Source organism: Bubalus bubalis, chromosome 11, assembly GCF_019923935.1.
Source record: "Bubalus bubalis isolate 160015118507 breed Murrah chromosome 11, NDDB_SH_1, whole genome shotgun sequence".
Lineage (NCBI taxonomy): Eukaryota > Metazoa > Chordata > Mammalia > Artiodactyla > Bovidae > Bubalus > Bubalus bubalis.
In genome coordinates this window covers 44198425-44222950 of record NC_059167.1, presented here as the reverse complement: position 1 = coordinate 44222950, position 24526 = coordinate 44198425, and the positions used below count along the sequence as shown (strand labels likewise).

At 44.9% G+C, this 24526-nt stretch overlaps 1 protein-coding gene across 1 annotated transcript in view; it reads left to right on the top strand.

Annotated features, from left to right (window-relative positions):
• Positions 1 to 9065: 9065 nt before the first annotated feature.
• LOC102392019 (cytochrome P450 19A1-like) overlaps positions 9066 to 24526 on the top strand; it is a 54233-nt gene continuing 38772 nt past the window's right edge. The window contains exon 1 of the mRNA XM_025295052.2: positions 9066 to 9215. The gene's annotated coding sequence lies outside the window, so the exon portion shown is untranslated. The remainder of the gene's footprint in view (positions 9216 to 24526) is intronic.

Genomic DNA, 24526 nt, shown 5'->3' with positions numbered 1-24526 from the left:
TTTCGTTTAAATGCTGGCTTCTTTGTTTGTTTTTTTGATTTTATATCTTCTAATTGGATAAACCAGATTTACATTTTAAAGGGAAAATCACCCTTATAGTCCTCTTAGTTTTTATAAATCTTTGTAACAATTTTAACAGGCCCCTATGTTAGAATTACAAACAGCCAAAAGATATACATGGAGCACCTCCTTGTTAGCCCTACTGCCAGGTACAGGGAGGCTGGTGCAGGGTGGGAAATGGCATGGGATAGGGTGGGGAAGAAGCGCAGGGAGCTGGAGGGCCTGGAATGCGGTCCACGTTCCCCTGAAGGAGTACCTTTTCCAAAGTTTATCCTTCCTAAGGTGGTTTTTTCCTAAATCACAGAAATGTGCTGCATAGGCTAATAGAGGTCTTGCTAGAAGGGGAAGGGGGCAAGAGGCAGGATAGTTTACAATCTAATCTCAGAGTCAAGCCACATGCCCCAAGTCACACGCACACAGAGGCCCCCGGACCTGGGTTGCATTGGGATAAAAGACATGCTAGAAATGTCACCAAAAATGTACACCAAAAGCTGGCTGCAGCCATAAAGGAAAATAAAGGGGAGGTGACTGTAGGGTGAGAAAATCTGGAAAGCTTTGTAGAGAAGAGACAGTGATTTGGAAAGTGCACAATCCTAGCTGAAGGAGGGCAACGCTGTCCCGTCCCCTGGCCTACCTAGTGCTTGCTTAAGGAGACTCCAGGCCTGTGGAAGTAAGTAGGATATGAAATGCTACTGTCCGCTACAAAGGAGAGGAGAGAGAAGAAAGCAGGGGCCACAGAGTGGGCAAGGGCATGCTTCTGAGCCACACTTCCTGGATCTGCGTCCTGTTTTGCCACTCAGCAGCTACGTGAACTTGGGCAAGCTACTGGTAGATTCTGGACTTCAGTACTGGTAGTGCCTACCTCCTAGAGCTGGTATACAGATTAAGTGAGAATATTACCCACAAAGTGCATAGAACAGTGTCTGGCACACAGTAAGTGCTCAATAAGTGTTAGTTATTATGATCACACATGCATACATGTGTATACATTTACCGATACGTACACATGCTGCTGCTGCTAAGTCACTTCAGTGTGATCCACAAGTAGTACTGGGATCCATAGATTGAGATTGATTCTAAAAGACACCAGGAAAGGTCAGAGAAAGAGGACTTGACCATCATGTGCTGCTGCTGTTTTTACATGAGCTAACACTTTGAGATGACAACTCAGAGGAAAGGACAGTAACGAAGATAGTGATGTTGGGACTGATCTTATGTCCTAGGCTCAGGCACTGGAGCAGAGGGTTCAAACATTCAAGCCCTGCTTGGATTCCCCACACCACAACCTGGAGGCAAAGCTGCCATTGGCTTTGTTGCTCTGTCAGAGGCAACAGTCATCTGAGTTGTGCCCTCCCCAGGGGTTTTTGTGGTCCAGGCCCTGGAGGTCATGGAGACCAGCCTCATTGCTAAGGGGAATTTCCAGGGCTGCTCTCATCACTCTGACAGAGTCACTGCCTGCTCTGCCTTGCTCCAGACTGAAGGGCACACAGAGGCCTGCCCCAAAGTGCAGGAAGTTGGGGCCATCACCTACCCTCTACACTTGGTGAAATCTGTACTCTTGGGCAAGTCACTTAATCTCTTCAAACTACATCTCTAAAATGGACGTAATAATAATAAATCATTACGGGACCAGTTGTGCGGTTTAGATACAACACGGTAAAGTTTTTTAGCATTCTATAAAAGGTAGCCATTATTGTCGTGAATAGCTTCAACCCCTGTTGTTTCGATGCTTCAGGTAGCACGTCTGAAAGCACACCTGAAATTCATAATTATGGTGACCAGAAAATGTACTGACCAAACAGGGGAGTTTTTGAGTAAAGGGAGTGCTATTAGTGATGTCGCTGGGACAATAGGCATAAAGTGGGACTGTTTTGGGTAAACCAACCAGTTCACGATTTTCTACCCATTAGGAAATGTGTTCTCCTCCTTGACATTTCTGTCTTTTGAAAGACATTTATTTTATTGTTTATATTGCTTAGCTCTCATTGATGGGGGAATGAATATGTGCTAGCCCTTCTACCCAGCACTCTAAGGAAATGAACTCTAACACCCTTCTGATCACTATAGGAGGTAGGTGTGACCTCTACTGCACAGCTATGGAACCTGAGGCTCAGGGAGGTTACATAACTTGCCCAACCAAGGTTACAGGTCCACTAAACGGTATCTTGGGGAGGTAAGACATCGGCCAAAGCCTATGACTTCTACTGGATCAGAATGTTTAGAGGTGATTTGAGGATGATCTGGGGGGGCCTTGACTCCCACATCTCACCTGCTGGACCTAAAGGGTGGGTTGAGGTGCATATCTTCCTCCCATGTGTGCACCAATTCCCAAATCATCAGCTCTGAAGAACCATTGCCTGCCATCTGATTTTCATAGAAATGGGAGCTTCATAAATACAGCTATTAAACCTGCTCCTGGTTTGTTTGTATATGGAATTTTGTGTAGTTTTCATAAGACCTGAACAGTAATAGCTAAGCTGGCAGTAGGTTATATCTCTATTTTTTCCATTTTGATATTCCCTGCATGGGGTGGGGGTGGGCAGCAATATCTCTAGACCTGATGCTCCTCATAGATGAGTTATACAGAACCCCTTGTTTTGGGAGTACCCACTTTGAACTCTGCCCTGGTGATACAGATGCACTGCCTTATCTAATAAGTAGCTATTGTGGAAAACATTAACCTTTGAAAGCTTAGTTCCATGGGAGCAAAGCTATGGCTCCCATAAAACTGGGGGATGATACTCAGAACTCAGCTGAACTTTGGGGACAACTTTATCATTTCTGGGGCCCTAATTTTCAGGAGGATAGCTCCCATGGTGTAAGCTAATGACTGCTTCCTATAGCGGCAGCATGAGTATGAAAAGTGCTCTTTGGCAAACACATTTTCACCCATTGTCACAGAGCCTGTTGTGTCCAGGGTGCTCATCCAGAAGTAATATCCTGTCATAGCAAGTGCAAGTTTTCCTCCATACCCTTTGGACCTGGTTTCTCAGGACCACTGATAAGAGCTTGCATGTAGAACTTGGCATCACTAGCAGGCAAGTCACAACTTTTGTCTCAACTGAACTTCGGCCCCAGGGACAGCCTTCATCCAGGGGTTTAAGGGCTTCCAAACTTTCAACAGTGGCATTGATGCCAGTCCTGAGGAGTGGGAAGATCAAAATTCCTCCCTCCCTACCCACTTGCAAGCAAGCAGACTGAAAAATCTATTCTCAAATATTCTGTTGAGTAAAGATTCCTTTGTGTTATTTTAACTGGGTTTTTATGGAGACAGGGATTCATTTTTGTGGCCCATGTCATGAGTGACTTTAATGAGAAATGGCGGAAGTCAGTTCAGGGGAGCCCACATGCACCTGGGTCTAGGCCCCCACCTTCACTCCCCTGACAGATCAAGAAACCATGCAAGAAATTACAGCCTTACTCTTCCAGAGACCTTCAGCACAAATAACGCCTGCTCCTGATTACCAGAATTATGCCTGCATAATTTGGAAAGAGGGAGATTCCCTGCTTTTGGCACAAGTACTGTCTTCTTAACCATCAGGGGTGTCGTGCACACAGTTCTATCTCCCTGAAATAGGTCACCGCTTGGTGGTTTTTTTCTTTTGGTAAATACCTGCTATCTTTAAGACTCAGCTTAAGCGGGGCACCTGACCTCATCTGGAGGACTTGGAAGATCTGGAAGTTACATAGGGCCCAACATGCTCCCTGAGACAAACTTCATCTCATTTTTATACTTATTAGTTCAGGGCCTGCCTTCATTCTTGGGTCGCGAGCTCTAGCTCAACCTGGACCTGTCAGCCATGTTCCTCACATGGCCATCACCTGGCAGAAGCAGAGAAGGCTCTCACCGAAGGAGTGGAATATTTGGGAGAATGTGTCTGGTGCAGTGGTGGTAGCATATCAGAACCTTGTAGGGACCCCTGGAATGCTTAGCTGATGCTGGAGATGCTTTCTGTCTCCCTTTCAGGGATCACTGGATGGTTAGTTTCTGCTTTGCTCCTAAAGTCCTAGAGAGTTAGAAGGAGGCTCCAGAAAAATCATGCCTTCCATTTGATTATATCACTTTATGGTTATATAGATATTTCACCTATGCTATCTCAAGGCAAGGAAGGTTCTCTTATTTCCATCTTACTGGCAAGGACACTGAAGTCTCAGAGTGGTATAGTAACTTGTCCCCAGTCACACACAGTATGGGGCGGAACTGGAAAGTGAATTATTTCCTGCTGTGACACAGCTGCATTAATGATACAGCGTCATTAAAAACTATAACAATGCTGATTATGTCTTACTTCCAAGTTCCAGCTGGTCACAGATCATTTGGAGCCTTTTTCAAACTGTCTCTATCACTTACCAAGGATTCAATCATTGCCTTTTTGCAAGTTTACCCTGCCTTGAGGAAATTTTTATTATTGGAATTCTTATGCCTGACCAAAATCTCCCATGTTCTGTGTTTCATCCATTCTTTGATAAGCCATTTTTACGTGTTTGCATTTCTGCTCTTTCCTTCAGCCAGGACACTAACCTCCATGTCTAGCCTATGTTTATTTTTCTGGGTCTCCAAGTGTATCTTTTTTTGCCTTTCATCCCCTGATACTTCCTATGTTACCCTTTCTAACTCTGGACCCTTCCTTAGGTGAGGTCTAGAGTACCTACGACATCAACGATGCTGCTTCAGTGTCACAGGGTCTGGCCTCAGAGCCACATGACTGCTAAGTTAACTACTACATCCGTCAATTCATGCCCAAACAGGTGATTCTCCTGAGAGCCTAACTGCTCAGTCTAATACCACAAACATCACTGGAGCACCTTCGTTGGAACTGCTTTCAGAAATCAGTGGCACCTTATTTTTAATATCCTCAGTAAGCTTCTGGTTCAAGATGATGGATGAAGCACATGCTACAGCCTTTCCTTGTCACCCCCAGTCTCTGAAAGTGATAGAAAATATAGTTTTTACCTTCATAACTGAATTATAAGACAAGAAGTGTAGCCCTCCTTGGGCCAGAAATTCTGGTACTGTAAAAAATGTTGGGATCAACCCAACGAAGGAAACAAATCAAAATACATATGGGAGAGAAGAGTATCCCTCCATAAGCAGGACAAAACCCAGTAGGGCTCCACACTGAAGGCCATGGATAAAGGAAGCTGGAGAGAACCAGGGGCAACCAGCAGATTGAAGAGCTGGCCTCTTCTCTCCTCCTACCAAGTGGCAGCTGAAGTGGGGCTCTGCCCAAAGAAGCTATGGATAGGGAGGAGTGGGGCTGGCGACACAGAATATACCCAAGCCCTGCAGCCTCGGCGCTAAGGTATTCTGACTAGTAGCATGCCTTCCTCACTCTTCCTGAAAAGAGAGTACAATCTGCAGCAGAATATCTGGCTTCTTCTAGTCCTTCCCCAAAAGGTGGGGGAACAGAAGCAGCCCAGCTGACAAAGAAATTCAGCCACAAAAACGAGGATATAGTTAAGACTCATCAAATATTTGATGACTGCCAATACTGTGGAAGGGAGTTTATTTCACGAACTATAAACAGAAGAGTTTATAATCGACGAAACAGGGCTCTAGAATATGTTGCATCAACGGCCTCAAAGACACCAGCAGAGATTGCATCCATCAAAGGATGAACAGATAATGGACATTAGTACTTTGGCTTTTGAGATATAAATCTGAATGAATGGACTGAAAAGCCAAATACATAACAGTTGAAGTGATGGCTGGGAAATTCAGTCAAGGAAGTACTTTAGAATGTGGCACAAAGAGATAAAAGAGATGAGAAATATAAAAGAGCAGGTAAGAAACAAGAAGGATGAATCTGTCAGACCCAGTATTTGTCTAACTGGCGATCTAGGAAATATTCAAAGAAATATGAGCTAAAGATATTCCAGAATTGAAGAGGACCTCCTAAATACTCAGCACTATAAATAAGTCACAGATATCTCAGTGGGGCCAGTTTTTTATCCACTGTAGACAGACTTGATTTGGGAAGCAGCAGAAAGCCATTTTAAGCCCAATGTAGTGGAAGAGAGCATCAAACTCTGTTCTTATTGACAATGAGATATAAGCTAAATTAGATGGAAATTTAAGACATTTTTGCAAGACTCATAAATTAGTTCTGAAGATGCTTGCTGCCTCGACTGTTAGCACCCACACATACAGTTTAGCTAGTAGGATTTCCTGTTTTCTTAAAACTTCCTCTAGTTTCCTTGTATAGGAGTATACATATGCTAGCTTCCTAGCATAAGAGTATGTACACAAATTAGAAGCCAAGGAGTCAAGTAAGAGAGCAATGCCTCTCCTGCATCCTCCCTCAGCATCCTCACCCCTACTTCTGGTTCCACCAGTGGAAATTATTAATGCTTCCCAATGTGACTCCAGCTCCTTTGGTCTCATCATCCCAACTACACTGCTCGGTCCTACCTCCAAGCATTGCCAAAGCCCTCTTTTCTGCTCACCATCAAAATCCTAGCCACGTTCCAAGGCTCGGCACAAGTCCCACCTTTCACATAAAGGCTTCTTGGGCCGCCTTCTGTGCTAGTATCTCTTCATGCTTGTGACGACATCATGCTTATTCGTATTTCCTCCTCCTAGCCTGCAGGCTCCCTCAGAGTGGAAAGAGTGCCACACGTGAACTGTTCCACCAAACTGCTTCAGGTGCCTGTTAACATGAGAATACCCTCAGGAGAGACAATAAGCTGGAGGATTAGCCCCTGGAGACTAATTGTTTTGGTGAGATGATTTCCTCTGACTGGTCAGGGAGAAGGAAGCGAGTGGATAGGAAACAGAGAGAGAGCACAGCCAAGGAAATGTGGTGGGGAGTGGCTCTAGAGTTGTATTCATGCCACATCAGCGTCCCACGACCACCAATTACTCCATGGCACCAGGGTCACCGCTGCTGACACAGGGACCACCCAGGAAGCGTAGAGATCATCTCATTCTCAGGCCCCTCAGAGTATCCAGGAAGGTGCGGTTATCTGCCTGCAAGGGCACATTTCTTCAGTGATCACCCCCAAAGGCACAACTCCAGTCTAGAGACTCTGCTCTTACAAACTGTTCCCATACTATCCCTTATTACCCATACTCTCGTGGGAGACTGAAGATTAACGGCAGTAACAGCGTTTATTGAACTCTATGTGTTTCATAGAGATACTCTGGTAAGGCTTCAACATGCTTTATCTATTTGCCTCCTCACAGTTACCGTATCAAGGAACGCTATTATTTTCCCAGTTTTTCTGATAAGGAAACTGAAGCAGAGCTGTAGCAGTAAACGTACTCACACAGTGATAGGGAGTCCATCTGAACCCTGGAAATCAGATGGCGCTGGCAGGGGTGCGGGAGGAACTTTGAGTTCCCCCCATCAATTGTTTTCTCATTCTCTGAACCTGCAATGCCTTTCCCTCAACTTGATGTCTTGAAAACAATACTCCTCCTTCAAGTCCTGCTCATTAGGCCATACCCAGACTTCCCAGGATAATCTCTCCTCTACCGTATCATTGATCATGCTTCCGGTTGAACAATTGTAATTTGAGCTTATATTAACAGGAATAGGGCTTCCCTTGTAGCTCAGTCAGTAAAGAATCTGCCTGCAGTGCAGGAGACCTGGGTTCGATCCCTGTGTTGGGAAGATCCCCTGAAGAAGGAAATGGCAACCCACTCCAGTATCCTTGCCTGGAAAATCTCATGGACAGAGGAGTCTGGTGGGCTGCAGCCCATGGGGTCGCAAAGAGTCGGGCACGACTGAGCGACTAACACTAACACTTAACGGTAATATGGATGACTCTGTCTTGTCCAAATTAACTTCTTGAGGGCAAGGGCCTCATATGGTTCATTGCATTATTCCCAGGGACTAGAACACTGGCTGGGTCATTGTAGATATTAAATTTTTGGAGTGAGTACAGTAGTCTGCATGGGCACTTGCTCTCGATGAGACAGGCTCCCCCATGGCAGAAACCCAGAGATCCCACCAGTCTGGATGCCCACTGAGGCTTAGGGCAGCTGTGGACAGTGTCAGTATGAAGTGGGTCCCAGACGTGTCCCTCATTCTTCCTGTAAATATTTCTCACTGGCTCCACTGGCTGCATAATTTACCACTGTATCAAGCCTTCCTCATCTGAAAGATGTTGGGGCCCGGTGAAAAGTCAAATGACATCAAAGTTAAAGGAGATTTCACTCACTTAACAACCTGGAAATCACACTCTACTGGTCAACAAAGGTGGTTCTGATCTGGAAAGAGCCTCTGGGACATTGGAAACCTGAAGTAGTAGGTGGATAAAGGATCTTAGGAGTTGTAAATCCTGCAGGGAGTCCAGAACCCAGCATTGTATTCAAAGTATATTGATTACTGAGTGTTTCTCCACAGCTTTCATTAGATTCTTAGAATGATGCATCTGGGGCTCTAAAGAGAATGAGAAGAGCCAGAGGAGATGGCCAAACCTGGCCACTTGCACCTCACATTCCCTGACATCCCAGGTCAGTGCCAGGTACATGAGCCTATAGGTGACACTGGCTGGCCTGAGGGTAATCGTGCAAAAGAGCCAAGAAAGGTGAAGAGGGAGGACGCAATGGGGAAATCTGTGAAGCGAAGCTGAGAGAAAGGGTAAGAACCCTGGGCATCAGATCCACAGCTCAAAGAGGTCATGTGGCCCAATCCCCTTGTTTTATAGATAAGGGAAGGAGGTCCAGAGAGGTTAGGTAACCCCACTGTTTGAGGTCAGTCAGTGGCTCCCTCACCAGAGATTGGCCCTGCTCTAGGCCATTTCTGTGGCCTCACAGTTTGTTCATTAAACAACAGATAAGCTCACAAGTAAAGGCCGGTATTGCTGCATTTATCTGACTATTTGGGTGGTGGCTTCGGGCCAATTCATTGCTGGAATTTGGCATTTGGAATCAGAGATAGGATAAGGAAAACATCCCTCTGGGCACATGTGAATGCATCATGACCCCAGTAAGAAGCTAAGCGTGTCAACTGTTCATTCATTCCCTTCACCAACATTTACTGAGCATATATTAGGTACAGGCACCCACGGTGTCCCCATCGGAGGCCCCAGAGAGGAGTGAATAGTGAGGATTTGCCTCGGAGGAACTTGCGCTGTGGTGATGATGAACGACATCCCACTGCAGAGGCAGCTTTGTTACTGCCCTTCAAAGGACTTATCACAACCAGGTAGGTGGGCCAACGCAAGGCCTCTGGGGACCTCGATGTGGTAAATCTTGGACACCAAGGCTCAAACGTGGCTATGAATCTTGCCACAAGAAAGAGGTCCAGTGGCCTCTGGCTGGTGGCCCCGGGGCTGCCCACCCCTGTTTAGGAACCTTTCAGGTTGCTTTTGGAGTTACGGAGTCACACAGCTCTGTGTGCCAGGGAGACTCTGAAGCTTGAGGAGCAACAGCCGAAACTGCTGGTGCCCAGTCCCAGAGGTTTCACTTTGACCCTGGGCTCAGTGAATCCTGAGGCAGAGAGGATCCACATCCTTGACCGGGGCCCCAGGGAGGCTTGGGGAGCGAACAAGGTCACAGGGCTAGTTAACCACAGAGCCTAGACTGGAACTTGGGCCCATGACCCCGAATCCCACTACTGTGATGCTGTCGCTTCTGCATTTCCTCACCTCAGGTAAAAAGTCAAAATTGGGCTGAAAAATCCCACTACTAATAACCCTTTGAGGCCAGATAACATGTTGTGAAGCCGCTCAGTCACATCTGGCTCTTTGAGACCCTATGGACTGTAGCCTACAAGGTTCCTCCATCCGTGGGATTCTCCAGGCAAGAATCCCAGAGTGGGTTGCCATTTCCTTCTCAAGATAACATGTTAGATCTTTTAAAATTGAGTTGAAAAGTGAAGTGGTGGGAAACCTCTTGAACTGCTGCTATGGGAATGATGCCCAGCCTGGCCTGTTCTGCCTCTCCATGAGACAGGCTCAGCCTGCTGGTAAGAAAAAAGTATGGTTTGGATGTCAAGTGGCTCCTTACAAAAGGCTCTGAGGATGCCATGGGTCTCCAGTCTCTTGACATCAAATCCCACCACCACCCTCCAACCGAACTTGTCTCATGGCCTGAAAAGGCCATCATCTAGAAGGCTCTTCAGGGGGTCAATGTTGATGCTTTAAGACAAACTCACCTGGGGCAGGATATCAGATGCAGCCTACTGGGAAGACAATGGATTGGGTGTCGGAAGGACAAGGGGGCAGCCTCAGACGGGTGAAGGTGAAAGCTGAGGTAAAAGGGCAGTCAGTAAGCAGCTGTGGAGAAAGGAGCGGTTTCACAAGCATGCATTGGAGTCATGGGACCTCAAAGATGAGTAGGAAAGCCCCAGGCCTGCCCGACACCCAAGAGCTTTGGGTCTGTGTGCTCATGTGAAACATGGATTTTGGTATTTACTAGAGAGGAAAACTTGCCTTTCAGGCACCATCAACTGTCTTTCCTATGTGTAAGGAAAGCTTGTGGCTGAGGTCTCCCTATGGTGCCCTAAAGGGGAGTCCAGGCCAACCGCACAATTTTTATTCCACCAGATCTCTCTTGTTGGTTTCTATTATCTCTCCTCCAGAATAAGAAATCCCAGGGGCTCACTTGAATGCCTGCTAGGAAAAATGACTTACTCATCAGTGTCATGACCCCAATGCCAGGACATGGAAATCAGATCACAGAATGTGCATACGGAAAACTTTTCCCACTTTTAAGTGACCATTGACAAGTGATCTTGCTTCTCTGGATCTCATGTGGTTGGTTCAGTTTTCAAAGGAGAGAACTGTGCTATTGTAAGATCTTGGAGTTTGCTCCCCCCACCACAACCCCGCCTGCCATCCCAGATCTGATACTCTGTGTTTCCTCGATGTAGAAGTTCATGGGCAGTTTTGCCTCCCATCTTACAGACTTGTGGTCCTCACATGGTGTCCTGGTTTACAGCACCTTCCTCAGAAAATTTTCCACATACCTCCTGTGTCTGAATGTAGTGCCTTGTTCAGACAGGGCCCTAAATGTTTAAGGAAAGCCTCCACAACTCTAATGACTTGGCAGTCAAAAGCAAGAGTCTCTCATGACCCACATCAAAGGGAAAGGAGGAGGGACGTTTCTACTAGGTGAGAAAAGGCTCAAGGAATGAGAGGAAGACACAGACCGCTCCTGGGAGGCTCACAGGGCAGAACCAGTTGAACTCGGGTGACATGGGGGAGACATGAGGTAGGTTATGTGTGGTTCAGTGAGGCGTCAGAGTCTGGGTAGAGAAAGCCAAGATATAAGGCTAACTAAGGATAATTCTGGAAGCCTTGTAGTTATGTGGAAGCAAAAAAAGTTTTTAATGGGTTTGATGTAATGAAAACTGAGTTGGAAAACAATCTGGCAGCAGCGTGCAGGATGAACTGAAAGGGGTGGTCTGAAGAGCAGGACGTCAGGTGACAACGGAGAATAAAAATCTGCATAGAGATGGAAATGGTTCAAACACAGGGGACAGATTTGTAGTGAGCACATGCATAGCCCTGGACACTGTTCCCCTTGTGGGACATAGTTGTAAAGGATGTAGATCCAGACCCCCAGCCTTGGGGGACTTCATCTTCCAGGAGCCAAACAGGAGGGAGACAACCCTTAAGAATGAAGACTTCATTTTATTCAGCAAAGGATTTGAGGAAACATACACATCCAATTCAGAAGGATAAATATAAATGATTTTAACTGTTGTCCTTAACATCCCTTTAGATGAAACAATGATTTGTGTGTGACTGACCTTATAAACGGAGAAGGCAATGGCACCCCACTACAGTACTCTTGCCTAGAAAATCCCATGGATGGAGGAGCCTGACAGGCTGTAGTCCATGGGGTCACTAAGAGTCGGACACGACTGAGCGACTTCCCTTTCACTTTTCAGTTTCATGCATTGGAGAAGGAAATGGCAGCCCACTCCAGTGTTCTTGCCTGGAGAATCCCAGGGACAGGGGAGCCTGGTGGGCTTCCGTCAATGGGGTCGCACAGAGTCGGACACGACTGAAGTGACTTAGCAGCAGCAGCAGACCTTATAAAGTCACTCGTAGTTGAAGGCCTGGCGCCACAGCATGACTAGGCAAAGGCAGCTGCAGAAGGGATTTGCACACCAGGTCCAAGTGTGCAACGCCTCAAAGGCTGTGGTGCTTGACACTCAGCAAAGGCTGCAAATGGGCTGGGGTCTGGATTGGACCCATGGAGAGATGTTATGTTTGGCATCACATTTGAAAATCTGAGAGGAGTCCTGGGCTCTATAACATCTACCCATCTCCACAACTGTGTCATCCGTGTAGCTCTTAAAGTCATCAGATCTTGGGAATGCCAAGAGTGGAATGAAGGGTCCACCAGAAAACTTCAATTTGGGGAGATTTTTCCCAACAGAAGCTTTTGAAAACCACTGGATATTAGATTTTAAGGTAATTTTTTGCAAAAGTCTACAAGGAAGACATTAATTTGCATTCAACTGACCACTGAGAATACGTTTTGATCATTAATGGAGCAGAGGGTAGGGTTAAGGTCCATTTCAAAAATTAAGATATGGGTCCAAAGGTAAAGGGAAATCTTGTGTTAGAGACAAGACATTTTTATGGAATATCTTTAGAACCTTGTGATAATGTGTTTAGACTGGGATATGGCGCAAATATTCCTAGGGGGTAGGAAAGTAAGGGTAAGGGGTAAGTAAAGAAAGATTTTGAGAAATGACTGGGGAAATGATATATGAGAAAGTTGGGGTGAGAGGAGAAGTTTAGGAGGAAGTTAGTGGATATGGTTTTAGCCATAAATGTGGAGTGATGGTGAGACATCTAAGTGCTGATGTTCACTAGGCACTTGATGCTTCAGATATGGGGGTAAAGAAAGAGGACAGGGCCAAGAAGGGAACTGAGGGTGGGTACCCACACAGCAGAAAGAGCTAAAGTCAGGAAAATAAATGAGTTCTCAAAAGGAGTATGAAGCCAAGGGCTAAGCTCTTAGGCTGGGAAATGCTCAGGGAGCTAGGAACAGGTACAGAGGAATTTATTACAGAGGAGCAGTGGGAGAAAAGGAAAAGCCTATCAAAACAGCCATGGGCAAACAGATACAAGGAGAAGAGATAGCCAAATGGGTCCAAAGCCATTGGAGTGAAATCAGATGAACAAAGATGGAAGGGGAAAAGGTATAGTTTAGGAGGTAGGAAGAGCATTAAAATCTCTGGGGACTGATGGGAGTGTAGGTAAAGCAGAAGCCGGAAGTTATGAGGAAATGGGTTTAAGGGAAATGGTAACATGGGTTATTTGGAAGAAAAAGAAGTTAACCTGCAAAGAAGATAGGAGGCCAGAGATGTAAAAGGAAAACAAGGAGAGGCAGCCAGGAAAGAACCAGGCATGTAGCGAGAGGACACGGAAAGCGTGTTTGGGTTAAGAGTATGGGCTTTCAGCTCTCACAGATTGGTGCTCACCTCCCACTTTACCACCTGCTTTGACATGCTGAGGCTCAGTTTCCTCATCTGTAAAATGGAGGTATAATGAACTCATTCTAGAAAGTTGTTGTGGTGACTGAGCCCTAATACATGTAGAGCACTTGGTGAAACATTCCAGGTGAGAGTGAAACCGATGCTACAGATATCTGGTCTTGTCCACACTTCAAGGGACTCTTGACACCCACATCCAGGTTGTTTCTCTTGTAAAACAGCAATAACAGCTGTTATAACTTTTTCTAAAAATAGAAAAAATTAGTTTTTGGAGATTCATGCCTTTTGAACATTCTCCAGCTTCCATCTTCCTCTCTCTCAATTATCATAGCATCCTAGGCACGCCTCCTTGCTCATCAAAAATGCTGGCTCTTAGCTATGAGCAGCCTCTCCTGGTTTCTTGTTAGCTTTGGGCCAGTCCTCCCCACCTTCTTTTTATAAGCTTTATCCTCTATATTCTGTCATCAAATTTTGGTGTCCCTTAAGACACCCTTCTCAGCCTATACAGTTTCCATAGCCCATAAGTCAGCTTAGACCTCTTTCCTGAATTATAGATTGTATATTACCTCTTGGATATTCCAAACCTCAAAACTGGTCCAGGCTCAGAAAATGGCACACCACCCCTCTAGATACAAAGTGTGGAGACTTAGAAGGCATACTTAACATTTTCCTTTTTCCTCAAATCATTGTGTTTATATCATGACCACCATGCCAACTTAACCACCAAATATCTCACAAACCTGTCCACTCGTCTCTGTTTCCCAAGACCATGATACTGCCTTCTGTTGCCTGAAAAACTGTGTTCTTCCCACTGAAGTCAGAGATTTGTATTTTTAAAATGCAGGTATGACTTTGTTGATTCCTTGCTTAAAGCCCTTCGGTGGCTCCTCATTTCTCTTAAGACAAATTCTAACTTTTTAAATATTCCTACAAAATTTTGCACAGGTGTATGTTATCACTTCAGCTCAACCCCAGTGCACCCTACACTCCTCCTGCTCTCTGGGCCCCAGGTCCCCAGCCTTCTTCCTGTGCCTTGCTGATCCTTCTTTCTGCTTTACATCATGCTCACCCTTGCTCTGCTCCCATTTGTCCAAGGTCACCAGCCTCATTCCAGAGCCCCTCCTTGAGATAGGACCCTCTGCAGCCATAGGTCTTCCTGTGTGTGATCCATAGGTCAACTGGATGTTCTCACTCACTTGGGGGAACCATTCAATAAACATCTGTAACTTCTCCAAGACTCTGTCAGTCCCTGGGGGCTGAGGTCACATCTGTCTTCCTCCTTGCAAGAGCCCCAGTAGTCAGGCTTCTATCTATGGAGACCGAGATCAGAAGGTGTGGCAGGGAAAACCAAGGTGACTGGGTTGTGGGGGCATGAAAGAGAGATGGGCCAGGTGTACTAGAGAGAATGAGGAGGGCAGGCTTGGCACCCAGCACTCAGATCCTAGGTGGCTGTGTCTTCTCCCTGCTGGACAGGTCACTGCCATGCTGCAAGGTAGGATTTGATAGGGTCTGGCCAAGTTGGACAGCACTTTTGCAAGGTAAGAGCCTGCCTTCATACCTTGCAGAGGGTCAGGGCTGTATCAGGGGATTTGGGAGGCCCTTCCAGCACTGTGGGGCCCAGACCTGACCCCAAGACACTGGTACACCCAGCCTCTGCTGTGCCCCCAGCCGACTTTGCCCTTGCTCACACCGGGGACTCTGTACCGGTATTTCTTTATCTCGAGGTTGTAGGGCATTAAGGTGGTAGGATACCTGTGGTCCACGCAGCATGGGAGCATGGGCCTAGTTCAACAGGAGGCCAAAGTCTCTGCTGGGTACAATGTGGGATGCTTCAGTGAAAGAGACCACTCTGCAAACAAATGCCTGGAGAGCCAGGTATGTGAGATGGCTTTTGAAGGTATGTAGCCACATGTGTGTATATGTATGTTTGTGGGTGAGGGGAAACTCTTCCTGGCACAGGGATGTATAAGTAATCTCTCTGAAGTTCTAGGACCTTACTCCATTCCTGTACCATAGCTCAAAGGCCTATGTTCAGCCTGTGTGGTCCACTGGAATATTCTACTGGACAGGAAAACCAATATGCAAGGCAGGGAGAATCTTTAAGGACCTTTCCATTCAGAGGTCAGAAAAGCTAACTTTTTAAAAGGGAGTTGTTCTGAATAGGCTGGGAATGAATATACATAACTGAAAGGTCCTTGAATGTAGAGACCAAATGAATCCCGTAACAGGGAGCTTATGCCATGATTCAGAGCATGGGCTCTGGAAACAGACTTCACAGGTTCCAATCCCACCTCTACAATAACTAGCTGGGTGCCCAAGGGCAAAATACTTATCCACACTTCAGTTTTCTCATTTATAAAATGGGTACCATCATACTTAGCCTACTTATTGTGAGGATGAATGACTTACTATTTGTAAAGTGCTGGGAACATTGTGTTGACACACAGCAAATGCTTTGTAAGCATTAAAAAAATTCTTATCCATTGGGTCTTTAGTGCCCTTTGAGGCATCTTTATGACATATTTTTGAGGAAGATGAGGAATCAGGCTTCTTTGCCCCCGCAAACATTTAGACATACAGGCAGTGCTAACATTGTGCAGTAGTGCAGGACAGTGAAATGACCATGCAAGCTGAACCCATGCAAGATAATCCTAAAAATTGTTCAGTTCAGTTCAGTTGCTCAGTCGTGTCCAACTCTTTGCGACCCCATGAACTGCAGCACACCAGGCCTCCCCGTCCATCACCAACTCCCGGAGATCACTCAGACTCACGTCCATCGAGTCAGTGATGCCATCCAGCCATCTCATCCTCTGTCGTCCCCTTCTCCTCCTGCCCCCAATCCCTCCCAGCATCAGAGTCTTTTCCAAAGAGTCAACTTTTCGCATGAGGTGGCCAAAGTACTGGAGTTTCAGCTTTAGCATCATTCCTTCCAAAGAAATCCCAGGGCTGATCTCCTTCAGAATGGACTGGTTGGATCTCCTTGCAGTCCAAGGGACTCTCAAGAGTCTTCTCCAACACCACAGTTCAAAAGCATCAATTCTTCGGCACTCAGCCTTCTTCACAGTCCAACTCTCACATCCATACATGACCGCTGGAAAAACCATAGCCTTGACTAGATGGACCTTTGTTGGCAAAGTAATGTCTCTGCTTTTCAATATGCTATCTAGGTTGGACATAACTTTCCTTCCAAGGAGTAAATGTCTTTTAATTTCATGGCTGCAATCACCATCTGCAGTGATTTTGGAGCCCAAAAAAATAGTCTGACACTGTTTCCACTGTTTCCCCATCTATTTCCCATGAAGTGATGGGACCAGATGCCATGATCTTTGTTTTCTGAATGTTGAGCTTTAAGCCAACTTTTTCACTCTCCTCTTTCACTTTCATCAAGAGGCTTTTTAGTTCCTCTTCACTTTCTGCCATAAGGGTGGTGTCATCTGCATATCTGAGGTTATTGATATTTCTCCTGGCAATCTTGATTCCAGCTTGTGTTTCTTCCAGTCCAGCGTTTCTCATGATGTACTCTGCATATAAGTTAAATAAGCAGGGTGACAATATACAGCCTTGACGTACTCCTTTTCCTATTTGGAACCAGTCTGTTGTTCCATGTCCAGTCCTAATTGTTGCTTCCTGACCAGCATATACGTTTCTTAAGAGGCAGGTCAGGTGGTCTGGTATTCCCATCTCTTTGAGAATTTCCCACAGTTTATTGTGATCCACACAGTCAAAGGCTTTGGCATAGTCAGTAAAGCAGAAATAGATGTTTTTCTGGAACTCTCTTGCTTTTTCCACGATCCAGCGGATGTTGGCAATTTGATCTCTGGTTTCTCTGCCTTTTCTAAAACCAGCTTGAACATCTGGAAGTTCACGGTTCACATATTGCTGAAGCCTGGCTTGGAGAATTTTGAGCATTACTTTACTAGCATGTGAGATGAGTGCAATTGTGCGGTAGTTTGAGCATTCTTTGGCATTGCCTTTCTTTGGGATTGGAATGAAAACTGACCTTTTCCAGTCCTGTGGCCACTGCTGAGTTTTCCAAATTTGCTGGCATATTGAGGGCAGCACTTTCACAGCATCATCTTTCAGTATTTGAAATAGCTCAACTGGAATTCCATCACCTCCACTAGCTTTGTTCGTAGTGATGCTTTTTAATGCCCACTTGACTTCACATTCCAGGATGTCTGGCTCTAGGTCAGTGATCATACCATCGTGATTATCTGGGTCATGAAGATCTTTTTTGTACAGTTCTTCTGTATATTCTTGCCACCTCTTCTTGATATCTTCTGCTTCTTTTAGGTCCATATCATTTCTGTCTTTTATCAAGCCCATCTTTGCATGAAATGTTCCCTTGGTATCTCTAATTTTCTTGAAGAGATCCCTGGTCTTTCCCATTCTGTTGTTTTCCTCTATTTCTTTGCATTGATCTCTGAGGAAGGCTTTCTTATCTCTCCTTGTATTCTTTGGAACTCTGCATTCAGATGCTTATATCTTTCCTTTTCTCCTTTGCTTTTCGCTTCTCTTCTTTTCACAGCTATTTGTAAGGCCTCCCCAGACAGCCATTTTGCTTTTTTGCATTTCTTTTCCATGGGGATGGTCTTGATCCTTGTCTCCTGTACAATGTCACGAACCTCATTCCATAGTTCATCAGGCACTCTAAAAATTGTACTGTGATCTATAAAAATTTTCTTGAAACATGAAAAACTCTCTTACTATAGTTGTTAAGTGTATATGGAAGTGTAAAAAAAAAAACAATATTTTAATACATTGTAACATAAACATTCAAAACATTGCAATTCTTAAAGTGTTTTTTTCTTTGTAAAAAATATTTAGCAAGAGTATGTCAGCAGTCCCTGCTGTCTTCTTTTTGTAGAACTGGAACATTTTTTTCTATGCCTTGCTGAAAAAAAGCTGTCATATTCCTCCTTTACAAATTTGCATCAGCTTCCAATATCTTATACTTTGTGCTCCCAATATTGTAATATCTCTCTGAGAGTTTCTTAAATGAGAAATTTTTGCTCTCAGCACTTCCTCTGGGACATCATTCTCCTTCACTTTCTTCACTTATGCTTTTAACACTGGTTTCAGGTTTCATCAATGTAGACAGAAACCCTGAGGGTCTTGACTGTCAGGAAGTCACAAGGAGCTTACTCAGAATGAGCTTTACTTACTCAGTAAAATTTCAGTCTGGAAACTGAATACCTAAAAACTCAGTCTGTTCAAAGGAACTGCTCACTAACAAAGGAACCAAATGATAATAGACACAAGGCTGACTTTTCAGTCTCAATTTACATATATTTTTTTAAAAGGAAAAAAACTGCCCAACATATGTGCAAGAAGTTCTAGTGCCTTGCACTTAGCTGTTAATGATTACTTAAATGGTAGAATAATAGGATGAATCAATAGCGTGAATCAGGCAACTGAATGAATTCAACTATGTTATGAAATTTCTGTTCTTGCCAGAACTGTGTCCTTGATTGCATATCTAAGATCTCATATAGATAAGGGGAGAAAAGTAATTATATATACTTCAGGAATCTGATGAAAATTATGGCTTCTTTTCCCCATAAGAGAGCAGATATGACATTTTATTCAGTATTTCAAGGAGTTTGCATAACCCCTGATATCCACTTAAAAACTTCATTAAGAATCTAGAACTTTATCGCTAGGTAAAACTCAGCCAGTTGGATCATAAAGAAGGCTGAGCGCCAAAGAACTGACGTTTTTGAACTGTGGTGCTGGAGAAGACTCTTGAGAGTCTCTTGGACAGCAAGAAGATCAAACCAATCAATCCTAAAGGAAATCAATCCTGAATACTCATTAGAAAGACTGATGCTGAAGCTGAAGCTCCAATACTTTGGCCACCTGTTGCGAAGAGCTGACTCATTGGAAAAGACCCTGATGCTGGGAAACATTGAAGGCAGGAGGAGCAGGGGACAACAGAGGATGAGATGGTTGGATGGCATCACTGACTCGATGGACATGAGTCTGAGCAAACTCTGGGAGATAATGAAGGACAGGGAAGCCTGGCATGCTGCAGTTCATGAGGTCACAGAGTCAGACATAACTTAACAACTGAACAACAACAAAAACCCAGCCAAAGTCTGTTTCAAGAACACTGCAAGTCTTGGAAACTCAGAACACTTTTCAAGGGAAGATAATCCCTGGAGTAGTCACCTGGGACAAGAAACTGAATGGAATGGTTGCTCATTCTTCATTACATAAGACTATTCAATATAAGTCTCTTCAACAAACTACAATCCCTGAAACTCTCTTCTGAGAGTATAGGTATTAGAAATCCTTATTGAAAAGAAAGACAACACTACATTGTTGAAAAACACTGCAGAGAGGAGTGGCCAAGATGGCAGAGTAGGAAGACCTGGTGCTCACCTCCTTCTGTGGGCAGTCCAAAATTTTGATTATTTACAGAGCAACTATCCATGAAAGTGATTTGAAGTCTAGTAGAAAAGATCTATAGCTCAAGATTTAAAGAAGGAACTATAATATGGGTAGGAGGAGCATATATATAGTACAGTCAAGACCCATACCACCAGGTAGGTGAATCCACCAAAAGGAGGATAATTACAATTGCAGATATGGCCTCCAATAAATGAGGGGTCCAGCCTCACACAGGACTCCTCAGTCTGGGAGTTCTACACTGGGAAGATGAGCCTCCAGAACATTTGGCTCTGGAGGCTAGTAGGGCTTGCTTTTGGGCTTCCCAGGTGGTACTAGTGGTAAAGAATCTGCCTGACAATGCAGGACACTTGAGAGATGTGGGTTTGATCCCTGGTTAGGAAGATCCCCTGGAGGAGAGCATGGCAACCCACTCCAGTATTCTTGCCTGGAGAATCCTGTGGACAGAGGAGCCTGGTGGGCTACAGTCCATAGAGTCACAAAGAGTTGGAAATGACTGAAGCAGCTGCAGAAGCAGGGCTTGCTTTCAGGAGCCCCAGAGGGGTGTGGGAAATAGAGACTCCACTCTTAAAAAGTGTACACAAAACCTCACATGCTCTAGGGTCAAGGGCAGAAGCAGTCATTCCAAAGCTAGCAGGCCCACTGGTGGATCTTAGAGATGCTCCTGCAGAATCAGGAGGCAACTGAACCTCAATTTGAGGATGACACTAGCAGCAGCCACTTGGGGGTGTGGATCCCACCACAAGGATATTGTTGCTGGTAAGCACCATTTGGGAATCCTCCGTCTAGCTTATTAGTGTCAGGACCTGGCTCATCCCCACCAGCCCATTGATACCAGTCCTGGAAACTCCCAGGTCAGGTGACTAGGCTATATGGGGACACATCCCAGCCTACCAGCAGGCCTGTTTCTATACAAACCCCTGAGCCTCTAGACACCCTGGAACATGCCCCCCTCCTCCACCAGTGGACCAACATTAGCCCTGGACCCAGTTTCACTCATCAGGGAGGAACCAGCCCTGGGATCTCCTGGGCCCCAGCCCTGCCCACCTACAGGCCAGCATCAACTCTGGGACCCCTGAAGCCCTACAGCCAAAGACCCCAAAGACCAGATCTTCCCACCACTGAGCTGGAAGTAACCTCAAGACCTGACTTCACCCTCCAATGGGTGGACAGCAGCCCTAGGACCCCCTGGGCCATGGTTCTACCCACAGGCCGATGGACACAGCTCTGGGACCACCAAGGACCTGCAGCTGGCTGTGTCACAATCCAGTGAACCCACCAATGTGCCAGCACCAGAAGTGGGAACCCCTAGGCCTACAGCCAGAGAACCCACGACCTGACTCTGCCCATCAGTGGACTGGCAGTAGTGCCAGGACCTGCCCTTATTGGTGGTTGGGCACCGGCCCAGGGCCCACCCACCAGCAGGCAAAACAACCAACCCAGGATCACAGTAGCCCCAGAGCCAGCTATGTCAAGACCCAACCTATCCACCAGGAGATTGGCACCACCCAGGAATTCCCTGGGCTCTGGCCCTGGCTAACAGCAGGTCTACAGTAGCTCCAGGACACCTTGGGTGGACACCCTGGGAGGACATCCTGGGAGGACAACTCTCAGCCAGCCAAGTCAGGATTTGACTATGAAATATGTCAGAAAGAAACGTTGGGGAGAGGGAGAAAATTCAGAGTTGTTAAAATTCATTCACACTTAAAAAATCAACTCAAAATGACTATATATATATACACACACACACACACACACACACACATATATATATACACACACATACATATATGCTTATATATATATTACTATATATAAACATTTTGGTAACCAGAAATCAAAAATCTATAGTAGATATACACAGAAAAAAAGAGGACTCCACACATAACACTAAAAATAGCCATCAAATTACAAAAGAAGAGAAAAGGGATAAAAAGCTTCACCAAACAAAAGAGAATTAACAAAATAGCAATATATAACAATGAATTTTTTTTTAATCTGTTTTTTGGGGGCTGTGCTACATGATATGCGGGATTTGATCCCATGTAGTTCCCTGATCAGGGACTGAACCTGTGGCCCTTGCATTGGAAACATGGAGTCACAACTGGATCACCAGGGAGTAAATAATTACTTTAAATGTAAGTGGAGTAACTGCGCCATACAAAGACATAGAATGGATGAATAGATATGAAAACAAGACCCATATATATGCTGCCTATAAGAAACTCATTTCAGATCTAAAGACATACAAAGTGAGGGAATAGAAAAGTATATTCCATGCAAATAGGAAAGAATAAAGACAGGATGCCAGTGCTTATATCAGACAGAATAGACTTTAAATACTGTTACAAGAGACAAAAAAAAAAAACTACATAATGATCAAGGGCTCAATCCAGCAAGAAGTTTAACAATTATAGTCATATATGCATTTGACATGAACATTATCAGTTCAGTTCACTCAGTCATGTCTGACTCTTTGCAACCCCATGAATCCCAGCACGCCAGGCCTCCCTGTCCATCACCAACTCCCAGAGTTCACTCAAACATCCATCGCGTTGGTGATGCCATCCAGCCATCTCATTCTCTGTCGTCCCCTTCTCCTCCTGCCCCCAATCCTTCCCAGCATTAGAGCCTTTTCCAATGAGTCAACTCTTCACATGAGGTGGCCAAAGTACTGGAGTTTCAGCTTTAGCATCATTCCTTCCAAAGAAATCCCAGGGCTGATCTCCTTCAGAATGGACTGGTTGGATCTCCTTGCAGTCCAAGGGACTCTCAAGAGTCTTCTCCAACACCACAGTTCAAAAGCATCAATTCTTCGGCACTCAGCTTTCTTCACAGCCCAACTCTCACATCCATACATGACCACAGGAAAAACCATAGCCTTGACTAGATGGACCTTTGTTGGCAAAGTAACGTCTTTGCTTTTCAATAAGCTATCTAGGTTGCTCATAACTTTCCTTCCAAGGAGTAAGCGTCTTTTAATTTCATGGCTGCAGTCACCATCTGCAGTGATTTTGGAGCCCAAAAAAATAGTCTGACACTGTTTCCACTGTTTCCCCACCTATTTCCCATGAAGTGATGGGACCCGATGCCATGATCTTCATTTTCTGAACGTTGAGCTTTAAGCCAACTTTTTCACTCTCCTCTTTCACTTTCATCAAGAGCCTTTTGAGTTCCTCTTCACTTTCTGCCATAGGGTGGTGTCATCTGCATATCTGAGGTTATTGATATTTCTCCCAGATATCTTGATTCCAGCTTGTGCTTCTTCCAGCCCAGCGTTTCTCATGATGTACTCTGCATATAAGTTAAATAAGCAGGGTGACAATATACAGCCTTGATGTACTCCTTTTCCTATTTGGCACCAGTCTGTTGTTTCATGTCCAGTCCTAACTGTTGCTTCCTGACCTGCATATAGGTTTCTCAAGAGGCAGGTCAGGTGGTCTGGTATTCCTATCTCTTGAAGGATTTTGCACAGTTTATTGTGATCCACACAGTCAAAGGCTTTGGCATAGTCAATAAAGCAGAAATAGATGTTTTCCTGGAACTCTCTTGCTTTTTCCACGATCCAGCGGATGTTGGCAATTTGATCTCTGGTTCCTCTGCCTTTTCTAAAACCAGCTTGAACATCTGGAAGTTCATGGTTCATGTATTGCTGAAGCCTGGCTTGGAGAATTTTGAGCATTACTTTACTAGCATGTGAGATGAGTGCAATTGTGTGGTAGTTTGAGCATTCTTTGGCTTTGCCTTTCTTTGGGATTGGAATGAAAACTGACCTTTTCCAGTCCTGTGGCCACTGCTGAGTTTTCCAAATTTGCTGGCATATTGAGGGCAGCACTTTCACAGCATCATCTTTCAGTATTTGAAATAGCTCAACTGGAATTCCATCACCTCCACTAGCTTTGTTCGTAGTGATGCTTTCTAAGGCCCACTTGATTTCACATTCCAAGATGTCTGGCTCTAGGTGAGTGATCATACCATCATGATTATCTTGGTCGTGAAGATCTTTTTTGTACAGTTCTTCTGTGTATTCTTGCCACCTCTTCTTGATATCTTCTGCTTCTTTTAGGTCCATATCATTTCTGTCCTTTATCGAGCCCATCTTGGCATGAAATGTTCCCTTGGTATCTCTAATTTTCTTGAAGAGATCCCTGGTCTTTCCCATTCTGTTGTTTTCCTCTATTTCTTTGCATTGATCTCTGAGGAAGGCTTTCTTATCTCTCCTTGTATTCTTTGGAACTCTGCATTCAGATGCTTATATCTTTCCTTTTCTCCTTTGCTTTTCGCTTCTCTTCTTTTCACAGCTATTTGTAAGGCCTTCCCAGACAGCCATTTTGCTTTTTTGCATTTCTTTTCCATGGGGATGGTCTTGATCCCTGTCTCCTGTACAATGTCACGAACCTCCGTCCATAGTTCATCAGGCACTCTATCAGATCTAGACCCTTAAATCTATTTCTCACCTAAATACATAAAGGGAAATATTAACAGACATAAAGAGAGAAATTGACAGTAATACAAAAATCGTAGCGGACTTTAACAGCCGTCTTACATCAAAGGACAGACCATCTAGACAGAAAATGGATAAGGAAATATTGGCTTTAAATGACATATTACACCAGAGTAAATGAATAGATATAAACAACGGTATATCA